At 38.3% G+C, this 19,561-nt stretch overlaps 1 long non-coding RNA gene across 1 annotated transcript in view; it reads right to left on the minus strand.

Moving 5' to 3' along the window:
• Window positions 1-2,366: 2,366 nt before the first annotated feature.
• Window positions 2,367-19,561, minus strand: part of LOC137096429 (uncharacterized) — a 62,626-nt gene continuing 45,431 nt past the window's right edge. Inside the window, exons 2-3 of the long non-coding RNA XR_010909463.1 lie at window positions 16,589-16,675; window positions 2,367-2,523 (exon numbers count right to left, since the gene is read on the minus strand). This is a non-coding gene — a long non-coding RNA (uncharacterized lncRNA). The remainder of the gene's footprint in view (window positions 2,524-16,588; window positions 16,676-19,561) is intronic.

The raw sequence follows: 19,561 nt of genomic DNA on the forward strand, positions 1-19,561 counted from the left end.
TCTCTTTTTTGTATTTCCTCCATTTATAATGGTCTGCACACTGTGCATAGAAGTCTTGGCTGATGGACTATTCCTATTAGGTTTTATTGGAAATCTGTATGGTGATTATTGCCTGATGACAGGGAATACATTAAGAGCACTTCCATGTCACACCAGACTGCAAATTCCCGGAATTCATATCAAAACAGAATCAAATTCCTTATAGATGCATTGTGACACAGTATCTAAAAGGCAACAAAGTACACTTCTCTATGGTACTTTATTTTCCATACTATTCCTGCCTAAAATTTATTAGGGTGATTTAGTCACTGGGAAATATGTAGTAAATGTTCCTGCTAAAAAGGTGGTCAGCCTTGAATTCTTGGCTTTGACATGGTTGTCTTGATAACTGTCTTGACATACGACTGTCATGGAGAAATTTCAAATCAACATGGATTCTAAGCTTTATGATGACTACAACAAAGTTTTCCAAACTGCTGATAACTTGATTTTTTTTTTGCTTACACTCTTAGAATGTTTTAAGTGTTTTAAGAAACTCCCCTTTAGCTTGCATGCACTATTGTTCCCTGGTTGCCTCAAGACTGGAAGGAGGCAAATGAAAGGCAGTGACAATGGACAATCTTTTTGTAGTATGGGAAATGTTACTGCACTTTGCATTAAGGAATAACATGATTTGATAATTTCCATTGTAAAGATGAATTAGGGGAAGCAAGAGGGAAGAGGCAATGTAAGAAAGGTGACATAATACACAGTCTCCTATTCAGGCAGTATTGCCTCACGAAAGGTTGCTTGTCATGTTGTTCTTGAATTCCTTTCAATCCTGCTGTCCAAATTCATTCCTGCCCTATTTATATTTTTCAACTGGTTCTCACTAGATAAGCAGAAGTGAATTGAGTCTAAATATATTGGTTGCCAAGAGACAAAGGCTATCATTTAATGCTTGTAAAAAAATAATAAAGATCCAAGTTTATATAACATATGTGTTGGCCTCACAAAACCGAAATCAGAATTTTTGAGTGCTATTTATTATATTCATAATATAAAATACCATCAAAGTTATATTATCACCATTATTATTAAAATAGTAGTGCATCATTAATTTTAGTTGTATACAGTAATAATATTGGAACTTCTGTTACATTGTCAAGCTACTAATAGGTCATTAACATTTTAATATATGGTCTAATGTTTAAGGGGCCCCTCTTGCCATAATCCAAGCTGACACCCTGGCCAGTCTGCCATTATAAATAACCAATCCCAATCAGAATCTTTGGCCCTCTAAAAGTTTTACACTACAATTCCAACAATCTCTTCTGTTAGGTCAATGGTTCTCAACCTGTGGGTCCCCAGGTGTTTTGGCCTACAACTCCCAGAAATCCCAGCCAGTTTACCAGCTGTTAGGATTTCTGGGAGTTGAAGGCCAAAACATCTGGGGACCCAGAGGTTGAGAACCATTGTTTTAGGTGAAGTTGGGTAAATGGTCCAAAACTATTTCTAGAATTCGAAAAGTTCCACATCCAAGTTCTACAGAAAAAAAAAGCAGATTTAGTTTCAGTCTTTTCTGGAGTTGTCTCTTTCCTCTCGTTGCCAGAAATACTGGCTGGAGGAACTGCCCTCAGCAAAGAGAAAGGGCACAACTACACTGTAGAATGACTGCAATTTGACACAACTTTGACTGCCATTGCTCAGTTCCATGGAATGGAGGGAGTTCAAGTTTTACAAGATCATTAGCTCTCTGTGCTGGCATTTCACCAAATCATAACTCCCATGATTCGATAGCATTGACCCATGGCAGATAAAGTAGTATCAAACAGCATTCATTTTACAATGTGGAGTCAGTGCAGTTTATTGGAGGTAATCCCCGAACAATGAATTATGCAGAGATGAAAGGGCAAAGCTCAGCAACAAAGCACATAAAATGTAAACACAGAAAATCCAAAATCCAATTCCTGACAAGTGCATACTTACAACAAGATGAACAGGATGGCTTGACATCGTAAGACATTTTCATCTAAAGAAATGCCCACATAAGGCTATTTGAAGTGAAATAATGCACAGTATATATCTCAGTCAAGACTGAGCCCTGGATAAGCCTGTTATATCCAGAGTCTAAAAGTACCAAACTGAACACTTGTTCCCTAATATCTGCAGTTTAAAAAGGATTAGGTAGCAGGTGATCTCAAAGCCTTTCTCTGCCTGAGATTCTGGAGAGCCCTTGCCAATTAAATGTAGCCAGCCCTGGTGTGCGGCAGGGAAAGAAATGTCAGACTTCCTATAAGACAGCTTCCAATGAAGAGATACACCATCTTTTCCGCAGACGGAAATTTTCAACCACATGGCAGCCTTTTATTATTTATGTCCTTTATTTCTGGCAATACAGCGTTATCCTCTCCCCCGACACACTGTTTGGGAATTGACGCTGTCGCCTCTCATGTTTACTCACCCAGACGCATGACTTCAAACTAGCGTTGCTGCCTGGTGCAAGAAGGGATCACTTGAGATATCAAAGTATTAGCTCCTTTTCTGTAAAGTGAGAAATGACACCATATCATTTGTATTCACTGAGGGCAGACACTGAGCCTCTGCTCATTTCATCAAAGAACTATTTATGAGGCTGTAAAAAAGATGAGTTTCTCCGAATAGTCTCCAAATTAAACTTTTTAAAGTTTAATGTTGGCACACAAGAATAATTACAGTTATAAACCATTAAACATTTAGAGGAAATTTATAGGATTGGAGGGAGGAAATTTACAGCAGTGGCCTAATACAATAAATTTCTAGGGCAAAAGCAGACTCACATAACATTTCTATCAAGGACTCCACATTTTCTTTTCTTTTTTTCCCTTTTTATGAGTATCACCAAGATTTTCAGGTCATTCCTTTGGAAATTATTTATACATAAAGATGAATACGTTTCTTAAGGTGCTGTTGATTAAACCTGCAGGAAATAGTCAATATGTGTATTTTATTTAAGAAAAACCCCACAGCAACCAATATTGTGCCCTGTGCTCAATTTGGAAGAACCAGCTACATATCCTGTAAATTCCTAGAAAACATTGTAGGAACAGCTTATGTCTTCCAAAGAATTACTAATTAGTAGTTAAGAGTTCTGTTGTGTCAAGACTGATCAAGTGTCAGTTATTTATATCACCACAGAACAATATCTGTCTTGTATGAATTACTTTTTAAAGAAATCATTACTTTAATGATTGCAATTTATTATTTCTATTTTGATTTATCAATGAAATGTGCATGCTTGGATCTTATATTTTACAGTTAGCAACAAATGCTAACAGATAATCATAATATTTCTGTATTTATTTATTTTGCAAGAATATTATAGCCTGACCACTTTAGGTGATATGTCAAAAAGTGCAAGTGTATTGTATTATTTCTTCCCTTGCTCTACGAAAAAAACCACACCCACCATTCAATATTGCCTGCTTGCAAATGTCTGTATTTATGTATTTGTATTTCTATTTGTTCAATACAATAGCATTTCCAATATGCCAAAGTGTATGAAATATTGGCTGACAAAGTTATATAAAATGAGAATACTCTCTCATTCATCCCTAGCCACTTTTGTTCCATTATTTTGTATTGTGCTCCAACAGATTTTGAGCAATACTCTCTAAATGGACAAGGTGAAATTGAAGCTGTTGGACAGATTGAGTTTGAAGCTTGAGCTTGTATTTAATTTTTTTTAAAAAATTTAAATATGACTTTTTGTGAAACTCTTGCAGGGGCTATACAAATTACCTCAGAACAAAATTAAGATTATTTTATTTTGAAAATAAAAAAGTGGAGACCACAACATGTGAGTTTGGAGAAGAGCAAACTACAGACCACGTGCTGAAATGTAACCTGAGCTCTGCTACCTGCACAATGGAGGACCTCCTTATAGCAACACCAGAGGCACTCCATGTGGCCAGCTACTGGTCAAAGGACATTTAATATAATGCTAAGCTTCTAAACTTTGTGTATTTTAAAATACATTACAACTGTACCCTTGGTTTGCTCCTGATATGATAAATATATTTTGAAAGTGCCAGTAAACATCACTTCTTCCCTCTAAAAATGAGAAAAAGTGAAAATAATAAATAATAAAAAACAAGATGAAGAATCCCACTGTATGAAAGTGTAGATTTGAAGCTGGGGATGCAATGAAGGTCCCCAAGAAAAAGGAATTCTGTCACTCCCAATTAAATTGTCTTTTAATTTCTGTTTGGGAAACTGCTTAAACATCAGGTGAGTGTTTAGAGCAGTTTCCCAAACTGTGCTCCTCCAGATGTTTTGGACTTCATCTCCCACAATTCCTAACAACTGGTATGCGAGGTGGGATTTCTGGGAGCTGAAGTCCAAACATTTGCACAGAGTTTGTGAAACACTGATTTAGAGGGACAGTTTCAGTGTTCAAAGAAAAATTCTAGAATTACCAAGAGATTTCAAATACAGAAAATACAAATTGAGTATCTCATACCTGAAATGGTTGGGACAAGAAATATTCTGAATGTTGATTTTTTTTTCCAGATTTTGGAATACTTGCATGCACATAATCAGAAATCTTTGAGATGGGACCCAGATTAAAACACAAAATTTATATACATCTTATACACATAACCCAAAGGTAATTTTATGCTCAATATTTTTTTAATTTACATGAAGTAAAGCTTGTGCACATTGAACCATCATTATAACTATACCAATTTTGGAGTATTTTGCATTTTGGAAATTCAGAAAAGGGATAATCAACCTGTATAAAAGTTCTAAGCTTGGATGACTTTCGTGTCTCACTCTTGGCTGGAAGGAAAATTCATTGGGAAGCAATGACTTCATTTTTGCCTTCTACTCTGTAGTTATATCCCTGAATTGTACTCATGTCCAGCTAGTGCAGTGTTTCTCAACCTGGGGGTCGGGACCCCTGGAGGGGTCATGAGGGGGTATCAGAGAGGTTGCCAACGACCATCAGGAAACACAGTATTTTCTGTTGCTCATGGGGGTTACATGTGGGAAGTTTGACCCAATTCTATTGTTGGTGGAGTTCAGAATGCTCTTTGATTGTAGGTGAACTATAAATTGCAGCAACTACAACTCCCAAATGTCAAGGTTTATTTTCCCCAAACTCCACCAGTGTTCACATATGGGCATATTGAGTTTTCATGCCAAGTTTGGTCTAGATCCATAATTGTTTGAGTCCACAGTGCTCTCTGGATGTAACTGAACTACAACTCCAAAACTCAAGGTCAATGCAAACCAAACCCTTCCAGTATTTTCTGTTGGTATTTGGGAGTTCTGTGTGCCAAGATTGGTTCAGTTCCATTGTTGGTGGAGTTCGTAATGCTCTTTGATTGCCGGTGAACCATAAATCCCAGCAACTACAACTTCCAAATGACAAAATCAACCCCCCACCCACCCTACCATTATTCAAATTTGGGCATATTGGGTATTTGTGCCAAATTTAGTCCAGATAATGAAAATACATCCTGCATATCAGATACTTACATTACGATTCATAACAGTATTACAGTTATTAAAGTAGTAACAAAAATAATTTTATGGTTGGGGGTCACCACAACATGAGGAACGGTATTAAGGGGTCATGGCATTAGCAAGATTGAGAAACACTGAGCTAGAGGGATTCCACAAAATGCTGGTTGGCTATCGTATGAACAAAATGTTGGATTTGTACCTGGCCTTTGGCCTGCTCCAGTCTGGCTCATACTGCTTTCTTAAAACCATCACACAATCTCAATATCTTGCACACTGAAGAAAAGCAGAAGCTGTTCCATGTATAATAAACCATTTTTTTCTTCTGTTTCCTTAGACATTCACCACACACACAGTCCCTTTAGCATGCACAGCAAAGGAGTGGGAGAACAAGATTTGGGTTTCCGTTTCACTCTCTGTGCAGTGTATGCCTGGACTCCCTGATTGATAGATTGGGCTGAGTTAACCATGATAATTACAGCTTTTATCTGCAGGCGGCTGAAAAGCTTCTACAAAATCCATGCTCAAGAAAAGTGAGTTTTGACTTTCATGAGCTTGATACATAGTAGTCAGCATAGAAGTCTAATAACCCTAATTTCTTTCTCTTTGCTTATTTATCCCAGATATCCTTCACGGGGATGATTATAGTCTTTAACTCACCAGAAAAAAATAGTGCTTTTGTTTCCTCATTTATGAATTACATTAGCTTATGCTTCCCTTAAATAACCATTTATATGGTAAGGAAAGCAGTGCAATGTATCCCAGACTTTCCATTGTAATTGTCTTTATTTCCTTCCTTTCTTTTTAGCTGTATAATTTAAGATCTTTCTTTATCTGGTTTTGTTTTGAAATGCAAAATTGTTTAACTAAACAAGCTGAGAGTAAAGTTGGAATTCTCAGAAGAGTCTGAAGATGGCACCAACCCCCAAAATGGCATAATGATGTTCTGGCAATGGTTCCTGGTGTGCACCATCATTTGCTTTCGAGGCTTTTTATATTTGATGTTGCAGCTTTACCTCCACTCTAACAAAATTGGAAGAGTTCATGGACTAGTATCTAGTATCACTCCTAGCTCAATATAGGATCTCCAAATAAAAGATCCCTAGCAGGTATTTGTTCAGCCTCTTCTTGAAGACATCTAATGGAGGAGATTCCATCACCTCTTTAGTCAATAGGTTACATTGCTAAACTACTCTTAATTGGTTAAGCGTATGAACCCAGAGGGTGCTCACCAATGCCTCCTCTTCATCCTGGAAAGAAGTGCCACAAGGTTCCGTCCTGGGCTCGGTCCTGTTCAACATCTTTATTAATGACTTAGATGAAGGATTAGAAGGCATGATCATCAAGTTTGCAGATGACACCAAATTGGGAGGGATAGCCAATACCCCAGAAGATAGGAGCAGAATTCAAAACAATCTCAACAGATTAGAAAGAGGGGCCAAAACTAACAAAATGAAGTTCAACAGTGACAAATGCAAGATACTCCACTTAGGCAGAAAAAAATGAAATACAAAGATACAGAATGGGGGATGCCTGTCTCAAGATCAGTACGTGTGAAAAAGATCTTGGAGTCTTCGTGGACAACAACCTAAACATGAGCCAATAAAAAAGGCCAATGGGATTTTGGCCTGCATCAATAGGAGTCTGGTGTCTAGATCCAGCGAAGTCATGCTACTCCTCTATTCTGCTTTGGTCAGACCACACCTAGAATACCATGTCCAATTCTGGGCACCAAAGTTGAAGGGAGATGTTGACAAGCTGGAATGTGTCCAGAGGAGAGCGACTAAAATGATCAAGGGTCTGGAGAACAAGCCCTATGAGGAGAGGCTTAAAGAGCTGGGCATTTTTAGCCTGAAGAGGAGAAGGCTGAGAGGAGACATGATAGCCATTTATAAGTATGTAAGAGGAAGTCATAGGGAAGAGGGAGCAAGCTTGTTTTCTGCTGCCTTGGAGACTAGGACGCAGAACAATGGCTTCAAACTACAAGAAAGGAGATTCCATCTGAACAGTAAGAAGAACTTCCTGACTATGAGAACTGTTCAGCAGTGGAACTCTCTGCCCTGGAGTGTGGTGGAGGCTCCTTCTTTGGATGGATGGCCATCTCTCGGGAGTGCTTTAAATGTGATTTTCCTGCTTCTTGGCAGGGGGGGGGGGTGGACTGGATGGCCCACGAGGTCTATTCCAACTCTATGATTCTATGATTCAAGAAGTCCTGTTTAATGTCCAATCAAAATTTGTCCTATTGTAACATCAAAACCATCTGACCTGGTCCTACCCTCTGGAGCAGCAGAGATCAGAAAAAGAAATTCTGTGCAATATTATTATTCTGTGTGGAGAGACCAGTTTCTACCACATGTGCTATTTTCTATATAAACATACCACAAGAGAAGTTTCCACAAAATAAGTCCTTCACAGGGGATGCTCTCTATATTTGGGGAAGGTGACAGAAGTATTGATAGCATCCTTTTTTGCCTTCATTTACTTAAAGCAGATTTGAATAGTGTGGGCTCCAAGCAGGTGGCATACTAACCTATCTCCATATGTAACAGACCATATGTACTGTAGCACACCTAGAAAAACAAAAAATTAGAAAGCACAGCTCAGCAATATGCCTATCAATTTGGCACTTACTACATAGACAATATTGTGAGTGTATCTTCAGGAATGTGTGTGTTTATATTTAAGGAGAGAAATGTCTGCCGTTATATAAGACCATTATGTCAATTAAGCATCAATTGACAGTTAAAAGAGCATTTATTGAAAGTTAATAGGAAAGATGATATGTAATCAAGTTTAAATTTATAAGACACAAATATAATTAGGTTTTCGACACATAAAAATGGTAAGGAATATTTAGACACTTAATTAGAATTTAAAAAGCCAGCAATAGCAAGTTAAGACTTGTGACAACTAATATAATATCTATCTAAATGTCACTTATTTTATTAATTGATATTTAATTTGCCTTGGAAAATGTTAATTAAATGCCAGAAAATTTCTTACAATTTTAGCATATTAATAATCCTAAATTATGTCTTTATTGCCCACATAATTGTGAGTTAATTACACAGTAGCCAGATTCACCCTCCTCTTTACTGAAAGCTCAGTAGGGCATGCTTTTTTCCCCTCTGCAGTTCAATAAATGTACTTGGTGATTGGCTATTCAAGCAGAGTGCAAGCTGTTGGTTCAGCACTACTAAAATCATAATTTACAATGCACCTATTCATGTGATACAAAGAAATTTGAGTAAGAGCCTCCTTTCTTGCCTCCTTGAACCATAGGTGCATTTGTTTATTCAACAACCATGGGAAACTGAGGACCTTACTAGCCTGAACATACTCAATCTCATATGCTTACACAGGTTAAACAATGCTGGGTCGTGTTACTTGGGGAAGACAGCTAATACTAGGGGTTTCAAGATAGTAACAGGGAAGAATCTTGCCTAAGAACACAGGGAGATGCTTTCATTCAGTATTGGTGGAAAATGAGGCATTGTCCTGTGTTATTAAAGACTTAGTCACTTAGATTTTCCGTTCCTCAGCTTTCACACAGATCACAACATCTTCTATAATCTCCTCCATTCATATCTATTTCAAGCACAAATTGACCAGTGTACCATTGTTCAACCATGTTTGACTCTCACATTATACTCCATATAGAATGGATGAGACCATCGGGTAGGAGGATGACCTAGAGCTACTTGGCTAAGTTAGCTCTGCCCCTGAAAAATATTTATATGGTGTCTTCGCTGGAGGGAGGCAAATCACTCTCTGCACCCAACAAGCAGGGAGAGCAAAGCTAATTATACATGGATAAAGTTCAAAAGGGAAACTGAAACAAGCCTTAACTTTAAAATTTTGCACATGATTATTTGAGAATACCAACCTCCAGTACAGTACGAGACCATCCGTTGGTAATGATTCACTATTATTCAATCACTCTGCAGGTGGAGGTCTGGGACATAACGTTCTTATATTCAACCAGTTTCCTCATATTAATATTTTCTGTTGTTTCAGATGCCGAGTGTCTGGCATTCGGACGACAGGTGCTGATCCATGGTCACAGTTGCATCCATTGGACAGAGCGGCAGGCCCATACAAGTTATTTTGGCCAACACTTAAGTTTGATTTCAATGGCCATTGTTGATTGAAAGGAGTGAAGAGACTTCTGCTGGGGTAGGTTATGCCCTCTGTGATTTGGTTCGAGGAGAAAAGCCCCTCCCAATGTTTTGGTGATCCACCTTGGTGGTAATGACTTGGGACTGCTAAATGGCAGGGCACCAGGATATGAGAAAGGCTTGTGATGCCCCTTTATCTTTCTGATATTTTGAGACCACCTCCTCCCCTCTACACACACAGAAGCAAACATTTATAAATTCTCTTCCATTCCATTCAGTGGAGAATTGGAGAACTGGTCTACTGTAATAAAAGAAATAGGCAGTCACTTTCAGGCATTGGGCAGTAGAATATATGAGTTTAGTGAATGCCTATGGAACCCATTTGGTAAAGGATAAGTCTCTGAAACTGCCTTGGCAGGTCATGAGACCTGGGGGTACAGAAAGAGACTGCCCTTGGCATGGCCTGAGGGTTTAGCCCTCATATTTAGTCATGCAATTTGAGAGTTGGATTTTCAGGTTGGTCTTCCAGAAGTTGGCCAACCAAGGAGTGATCTATCCCTGGGACTCCCCAGGGGAAGCTGTGGAGAAAGTCTGGGAGAGATCAGCTTTTTCAGATGCTCCCACACTAGGTTGCCCCCATCCTTTGCTCATCTCAAGGAATGAAGGTAAGTGGTAAAATGGCCCATATTTCAACCCAAACTCCCTGTGTCTCATTATTTTGTGGTCAGCCAGCAAAAACACATTTAATGAACCAATGTTAGTGCATAGCCATTGTTTGGTTTCCCTGCTACCTGGAAGTGAGGCAGGCCTCTGTTTCTCTGTTCTGGGCCTGATCCCGTGTGCCCATATCCCAATAATCCTTTAAAAGGACATGATAAGGGGTCACACGAGCCCCTCCCAAAGTTCTGATAAAGGCAAAGCCAAGCGAAATGCCACATTACACATTTGAATTAGAGGGTGGGTGGGAAGGAAGGTGGTTAAAATCCTCAAGCCATGAAGAGATTTGGGGCTGCCTTTTATGTTCCCTTAGCAGACTGGAATGAATGCTTCTCTGGGCACCAATTTTCTGTCTTCTTTCAGGTCCACAAAATGATGCATAGGCCTCTGGGGAAAAATTGCATGCCAACACCCCCTGCTGCTCTATGCTACTGTATAGCCCACAAACAGTATTATATGTGAGGCTGGGGGCATAGCATATCACAACATCACTTCAGTGACAAGACCTATAACATCAGTTTGTGTCTGCTATTATAACTGCCAATTAGTCTAACACTAAATGCATGTAAGCATGTTGACTGGGTTTTGTTGAATCTGATGAAATTAATATAAATATAGCAATGGACTTCCCTGGCAGTGATTCTATGACCTTGACATGAGATACACTGCCTTTGTTTTCATTTTCTCCGTCATCTGATTCATATGACAGCAGAGAGACATTTTACTCATTTTATTTTGACTATAATTAGAGCATCAATTATGCCAATGGGACTCACACATTGATGTCTTCAGGCTTGAGAATGGCAATTCATTTATTGAGAGATTTGACTAAAAGTAGCCTGAAAATGATATTATTTGTCTTCCCCTGTCACTTATCTACAAGTTCTTCCATTATTTGGAACATCACTGAATATTTAAATAGAAGTAAGAGGGAAGCAATGGGTTTTCTGGCTGCAAAGATTGTTAATGTTTTACCTTGCTTTCCCACTAAGCAGATAGTGCATGATTGCAAATGCAGTTTCTTAATTCAAGTACACAATTTCATTCATATGAACATCAGAAGAGAAGGAAGAGAGAGAATGATGTACAGGACTATAATTCTATTGGGTCATTATACTAGCATAAAATCATTGTAAAAGTAATTGTGCATTTTTCAGAGGCTGTGTAAGTGCAGTCACCAGTTCAGTCAATTGTTCTGCAAGCATATTCACAACCCTCTTTGTTGACTTGGTGGATGGAAAGCTAAGCTGTTGCTTAATGGCCAAGCTCAAGGCTGTGGGGCAGGTTCAGCAACCAGTTGTATTATTGTGGAATCCAGTGCTACTTTGTGGTATATATTTATGCCACACCAAACATGTATATAACATTTTGACCTCATTTTAATTTGAAAGTATTAAACATATTTTCAATTAGCTTTGTCTCTAATCGTTTACAGAAGTTAAATACTTCAAAATGCATTGCATAGTGTGCCATTACACCCAGACGCTTTATAAAAAACCAAACTATGATGTGCTGTCCCTATGTCTGGGCAAAGTGCTGGGGCTTTCTTGAGAAAATTGAGAAAATCAGCAACTGATTATAGCATCAAACCATGACAATTAAAGTAGGATGAGATTCTGCAGTGTAGATGCACTCTAGTCTAGAGAATGATTTTCACTAGATGCAAGGGGACATCTGAGTAAGCATGTTGGAGTGTGATAGAATTCAAGTGTTAAATCAGGCAAGCACTAGTTGTGATTCACCAAGTAAAAATTAACATTACATGATGTTCCAGCAAAACCTCTGCTTTTTCTGCTTGTCTGTAAATGGAAAAATGGGAATGAACTTGTGATAGAAAGTGGATGATGGTGGAAGGTTGTCAATTCGTAGGAATGATGTGAATATAAAACAATAAAACTATAGTTATGTAGAGTTACACACAAACGAATCAGCTCTGAAAAGTCCTAAAGAGAGTTAAAAAATGAAAAGGACAACCACCCTCACCTTTCTTTCTGGAACAAAAAGTTATTGGATTATTGGATGTTCTGACTACCATCTGTTTGAGGTGAAACTGAAGACTGTACAGAAATGGTGCCAGTTCCTCTTTCTGGTCTCTCTCTTCATGCCCTGTAACATCAAGGCAGACCTGTAGCCAGAAAAAAAAATGGGATGGGTGTGTGTGTGTGTTGAAACAATTTTCTTTTTTAAACAAATCATTAAGAGTAGGTCTATAACACAAAATAATTTAAATTCTATTACTCATTTTGTATATTATATAGACTTAATTAAATCAATTTCTATTTTAGCTACAAAGTAGACTTGTGCAATCTGGGTAAACCATGGTCTGCTTCTGTGTCCTGGAATTCGGTGCAGTTCCCAATCCATTTTATTGGAGACTCCCGAATTTGGGAGTACAGAAATTTGTTTTCTATCTGGGAAGCCAAAATTTTTGTTTTCTGTCCGGCCCATTGGGGGGTGGGGAGGGACTTCCCAGGTTCTCCTTCCCATCATTTTAGGCATTGTTTGTCCTTATATCCTTCATTAAGACCTGGATTAAAAGCATCAGAGTTAAGATACCACACTTTCTGTGATCCTTTCCTTTCTTTCTGTAGAGGAGATCAGGGCTAAAGCTGTTTATACTTTAGAAGAGACAGTAATTGCAGGCAGGCACACGTTCTCTCTCTCGCTCTCCCTGCAGCATGCATGCAGCTTTCCAAAACATTTTAAAGAGGCTTCTCCCACTTTCCAGGGAAGGAAGGGTGATCACCTGGAGCTATCCTCCCTGAGCTTCCATTAAAAAGCCCTCTCTTTTATCTACTGCAGGCTCTGCCTGGAGTGGCATGCCTCAATCTCCTTACTGCTTTGGGTTTAATGCTTCCTTAAAGCTGTTTCTACTTTCTACTCTAGAGGAGAGGTAACTAGGTGGTAGTAGTTTTCTGAAAATGAGGCTTCTATTTTTGTTTTCTGGGATTATTATTATTATTATTATTATTATTATTATTATTATCTTTTCGAAGTATTTTCTGAAGGGGAGGAAGGGGAGGAGAAAAATAAGCTAAAAGGGTGACTGCCTCCAAGCCCCCAAATGCATATGTGCACCCTACACACCTGTTCTGCACATTCCCAATTCCCAAACAGTCACACTAAATAAAAATAAAGAAAACAGGAAAATCAAGGAAAATAAAAAAGAGTCAACTGTGACACCAAATAGGGGAGGAGGAACCATGATCAGCTGCCACATGGTCCTGTTACAGATGAAAAAACATTCTGGTTGGGTCTTGCCATGATGGCCATCTGACCAAACCAGATTGGCCGAAGGAAACCAAATACTCCGAATCTGTGCACAACCCAACTTCAATGTCTCAAGTCTACCACCATCACCACCACCACCACCACCACCACCTGCTCCCTGGAATTGAAATTTGAAAACTGTGTCAATAGGATGCTTGCCATAGATGCAGGCGAAACGTCAGGAGAGAATGCCTCTAGACCATGGCCATATAGCCCGAAAAAACCTACAACAACCCAATGATTCCGGCCATGAAAGCCTTCGGCAATACATTGTGTCAATAGACTTTGACAGAAATTGAGCTCCATCAATAAACTTCAGTGGATACTCAAGAGTGCAAGTCCAGCCTGTCTTTTTTGCCCCATTGTGCTTATGTATGTTTTCAAACATTTAAGTGTTGAAAACAGCTTTCATTTGTAGCTGTTGACACTGGCAATGTTGCAGAAATCCAAAGAAGTTTCTTCACATTCAGAAAAAACTGTCTGCCACAGACAAGATATGATTGCAATACATTTGCTGGTTTTTCCACAGGTGTAATATTTACCTATTTTCTATACCACATGTCAAACTTTTCCATCAATGTGTCAGTATCTTGAAGATATTAATTGTAAGGGGTTTAACTCACTGTGCCACCGGGGGCTCAAAGTGCTGGTTATGACCTTTAAAACCTTATATGGCTTAGGTGTAGACTATTTGGCTGACTGCATCTCCTTGTATGAACTTGCCCAGGCCCTGAGATTTTCAGGAGAGGCCCTTCTCTCAATCTCACCTTCATCGCAAGCTAGGTTGTTTGGAATGAGAGACTGGGCCTTCTCAATGGCTGCCCCTCGACTCTTAAACTTCCTTCTTCCCAGGAAAGCCAGAACAACCCTCCTCCCTGCTGTCCTTCTGACAGCAGGCTAAAGCCTTTTTATTCAAGCAGACTTTTAAGTATGAATGCTTTAAAGATCAAGTCAGGGGGTGCTGTGGTTTTAGCTATGAATAGGTTTTAAATGAGTTTTAAGGATTTCATCTATTTATTTTTAATACTGCTAATACTTAATGTTTGTATATTTTAGGTTATGTTGTATCAGATTTACTGTAAGATGCTTTGAGTCTCTTTTTTGGAGAGAAAAAGTGGGGTATAAATAAAAATAATCATCATCATAACAATTCTCTTAACAAAAACTTCCTAAGGGTTTAGGGACCCTCTAGAGTTTTGGACTTAATCCCTAGACATCCCAACAATCATGAGCCACAGCAAGGGATTATGAGACTTGTAGTCCAAAGACAAAGGACCCTTTTCTACTTCCAGAACTGGGCTGAGAAAAGTATTAAAGTAAAATCCACTGCTCGTTATTTTCTGCTTGAACATTTTCTAAGTATTGAAAGTTCTTTGTACATAACAGCTCAATAAACCTTAGAAACAGACTTTAAAGAAGATCAGTGTAGTTATTTCAAAACGGAAGATAGATTGCTGAGGCTCAGGGACAATGGCTTGCCTATGGCTATCTTGCTAACTTAAAGCTGGGGGAAAAATTGAAACAAAGCCTTCCAGTGCATAACTCATAGTCTCAGCCAACTCACTCCACAACCTTCCAGTAGCTGTGATAATTGAGTCATCTTCAGTATCTGTTATTCAGACAGAGGTATATAAAAATGGAAGCCTACCTACTGCTCATCTGTCTTTCATTCACTGAAAAATGCACCCCAAATTAGCAAAAGTCAGACAGATTTAGCTTCTAACATTCTCAGTTTGCAGCTGGATATTTGAGTGATCTGAACAACTTAAGCATTTTGCATATATAAGAGATTCAAAATCAAGTCATTTGTCTGGGGTGGATTATCATCTTCCTGATAATATGATGGCAATATTACCATACAGAGTGCAAACATGGGAAACATATCCAAAATAGCTTTCCCCTACAGAAATCATGCACAAACGCACACATACAAAACTGACTCATTCAGTTTATCAGGGCTAAAGGAGAGCAAATTGGCAGAGAAGAGAGCATCCAGGGAACTGCTCAGACAACAAACCTACAAACATTTTAGGTGTTTAGCTGGTATACCATGGTTTTAAGCAACTGGAATCTTTGAATGTGGCAATAGCAAAATGTGTCCCGAAGATCAAAGAAGACAATCCCCTAGCCATAAATTCCATGACCTATCCCCACAACAACATTTTAATAACATAACTAATCTAAACACAACCAATTAAATAATTTCAATTGTTCGTGTTGGTGGTGATGATAATAATACTGTGGCATCTCAAAATTGAATAATTTTATAATGTCATAACATCATTTTAAGGCAAATTTTCATTCTTTTTGAAATTTAAGGTTGAAAACAGAGTTTTGCAGATGGTAAATGATATGGATACAATACAAAAACCTTTTGTTTCCATAACTAAAGTTCCCATGGTGTGGATTGTGTAATAAGATTTGAATAAGGCCAAATGTATTATTTTTAAATACAGCAATGCAATATCACACTCTCATTGGAGATATGCTGGGAATAATGAATTACTATGCAGTTCAGATACTCATTCATATCTACAGGAAGCCATGCTCACATGCACATTTGTATGCTGAAAAAATGATTGATCAATTTTAAGCTGCTATGATTCCCATCTATATTTGGCTCCATGAAGTTTACTCATTATTTTCTCAGCTTTTCTCCAATCCATATTTGTGAATAAGGTTGATTTTGAGTATGGAAACCGATTTGGTAGCTACTCAAGATAGCTCAAGATCTATCATTACTCATTCATTCATTCAAATATTTATATCCACACTTTCTATTCTGAAGAGTTCTCAATGTGGCTTAGCATTAAAATAACCATGGTGCAATAAAAATGATAAAAGCTTCTAAAGACAAAACACATCAGTATAAACCGATCAAGCAAAGTGATACTTATATCAAATAGAAGGGAGTTCAGATAACAAGGAAAACACTTAATGCAAAAATACTAATTTTAACTTGCATTGAAATACAAGAACAGTGATCCATGACTTACCATAGGTGAAGCTGTAGACTAGGTCACTGTGGAGCATCTAGATGTCAGGTTTTAACGGTACCATTTCTGCTTCATCTTCACAGAAATCTTTGTGTTTTTTTGGATTTGAAAAGAAGCAGGAAGGTCCAGTCAGTGAGTTTGAAACCAATGGCTGATGGGTAGAGACTGACCTAAATAAAGCTTCTTTCCAGTGAGAAAGAGAACTGTTTAAGGGGGTTGTTTCACTGCCGCAGAATTGGTTGGTTTAATACAAACTTTAAAAAATCATCTCATCTATTCTCTGTCATCCTATCCTGTTTTGCTCAATGTTATCATTTGTATTGGTTTTAAACAATATAATTTTTAAGTGGTGTTAATTGTTTAAGTGTTTGTGTATATTTATTTTATGCTCCAGCATTGAATGTTTGCGGCATATATGTTGTGCTATGCCCTGAGTCCCCTTCCAGGTGAGAAGGGCAGAATATAAATACTTTAAATAAATAATAAATAATAAAATATTCAGTGAGGGAGTTGTTGATTGTGTGTTTCTTTTGTCACAACCTTTTAGAGCAATTATGATAACCAGCTAAACATGTATTCAACTCCTAATGACAAAGCATAAAACAAAGTATGCTAAATCATCATAATCATTTTTATGTAATGCCATTTTCCAAAAGTTTGGAATAAATACAAGATAAATACATGAAGAAAATTATTATAAACAGACATGGGTGGTCCATTTCTATAAATATAGCCAATCCCCCTTTAAAGCAATTTAAATTGGCAATTGTTACAACTTGTAGCTGAAATTGCACAATTTATGTATTGTTGGGAAAGTATATTTTTATCTCGTACTACCTAGGGTTCCAGCCCTTGAGTCTTGGTTCTAATTTTTAAGAGAATAAAAGCTTCTCCTTGTCTATTTTCTACATATCATGCATAATTTGATACACCTCCCCCTTACCTTTTTTCCCAAGCTAAGCAGCATCGCTTATTAAAAGGGCAGTTTGATCCAGGCATGTAGCCGGGGGGGGGGGGGGGGGCTCGGGGGGCTTCAGCCCCCCCCCCCCCGAAATTTTCATGGTGGTTCACGAAAAGGCCTTAATGGTGCATTATTTAAACTGTTATGTTTATTCATATCATGATCTGATCACCATATTCAATATATCCCATATGCATGGGGGTATTCGGGTAATGATACAAAAGGTTTGCTAGGCTAGACCCTCTTTCACTCAGACTCAGCCCCCCCGAAACTCACCCCCCCCCTCGAAACCCCCCCTGAAAAAAATCAGCCCCCCCCCCCCGAAACGAAATCCTGGCTACGGGCCTGGTTTGATCATTCTAATTTCTCATGTCCTGCATCTTTTCCAACTCTACAATGTTATTCTTAGCTGTACAACTGGACATGTGGTCACCCAATGGATTTGTATAAAAGAGTGATCTTATTGGCAGTTTTATTTTCAGTGCTCTTTCTAAATATCCTTAATGCACAAAAGTACACCTACACTATAGAATTAATGCAATTTGTCACCACTTGAACTTCCATGGTCCAGTGCTATGGAAGCTGAAATTTGGTGAGGCAGGGAAAATGAAAAACTTTGTAAAACCTTAGAATTTCCTTTTCTTCATTTAATGTAAATAACTAAAAAAGATCAGCCTCTTTTTAACAGCATGAGCACAATCCAGCCAGAAAGAGAGTTGGTCTTTAGTAAGGGATAGGAAAAAGATGACTAGCAGATATAAGAGCATCTTAAAAAGCAACAGTTGTTGTTGTTATTGTTGTTTCTGCTTCCCTCATACTTCAAACGTTATGAGAGCAGTTCAATAATGTCAACAAAGAAACCACAGTTTTTGTTTCTTTGTTGTAAAAAAAAACCCCACCACAATTTAAAAAGTTTTCTTTTATTGGATCCATTACACAAAGGGCTAATGTACAAAGAACAGGGCTCAAAATAAAACACTTTATTGAATAATAGAAGAAGGATAGTATCAATATGTTTTTATCTGGTCAAGAAATTTCTCCATAACAGCCTTTTGGTGCTTAGAGCTCCAATACTCATAGAGCTACTAATGGCTTTCTAATCTCATTGACTGTAATACTAGAGTTTTAAATCTATTTAGCTCAATTTTCTGACATGCATTGGAGACAAAGGGGCATATTTACCGTCTTTGTGTTTTATTTTTTATTAAATTAGAAAATGACCAGGGTTTTGCATCAGCAGCTCAACTTGGATTCTCCCCCACCCACTTTTTCCCCATTTCTTTCTTTTTCAAAAATTTAAATGTGAAATGTGAATGCAGAAGAGATTGCTAGGCCATGAAATTCTGAGATTAATTTTATAATCCTGGTATAAGACTTTGAGTAGAATGCTAATAGATGTGTTGGATTGTCATACATGAAGATTAACAGTTACACAATGCAAACATGCATTTTCTATAATGTGATCATAATTATGACATTGTTATCTGGTAGCCTTGCTCAAGTTGCTTTCTCACACTGGAATTTGCATGGTGCCTGCTTTTTTTCCCTTCATGTCAGAAGTGACTTGAGAAACTGCAAGTTGCTTCTGGTGTGAGAGAATTGGCCATCTGCAAGGACTTGCCCAGGGGATGCCCAGATGTTTTGATGTTTTATCTTCCTTGTGGGAGGCTTCTCTCATGTCCCTGCATGGGGAACTGGAGCTGACAGAGGGAGCTCATCCGCATTCTTCCCAGATTCGAACCTCCAACCTGTTGGTCTTCAGTCCTGCCAGCACACGGGTTTAACCCACTGCGCCACCTGGAGCTCCAGTGCCTGCTATATGTGTGTTATCTGTGTGGAGAGCCCTCATTTGATGAAGAAGTAGTAACCATGTTCATTGCTTCCATGGATCCAGCCTCCCATTCACATGACAGAATTATAACACCATTATTACATTTTAATTGCCATGTCTCCATCCTATGGAATTCTGAGATTTTCATGTGTTTATGCATGTGACTTCAAGTTGCCTGTCC

The sequence above is a fragment of the Anolis sagrei genome, chromosome 2, assembly GCF_037176765.1.
Source record: "Anolis sagrei isolate rAnoSag1 chromosome 2, rAnoSag1.mat, whole genome shotgun sequence".
Taxonomy (NCBI): domain Eukaryota; kingdom Metazoa; phylum Chordata; class Lepidosauria; order Squamata; family Dactyloidae; genus Anolis; species Anolis sagrei.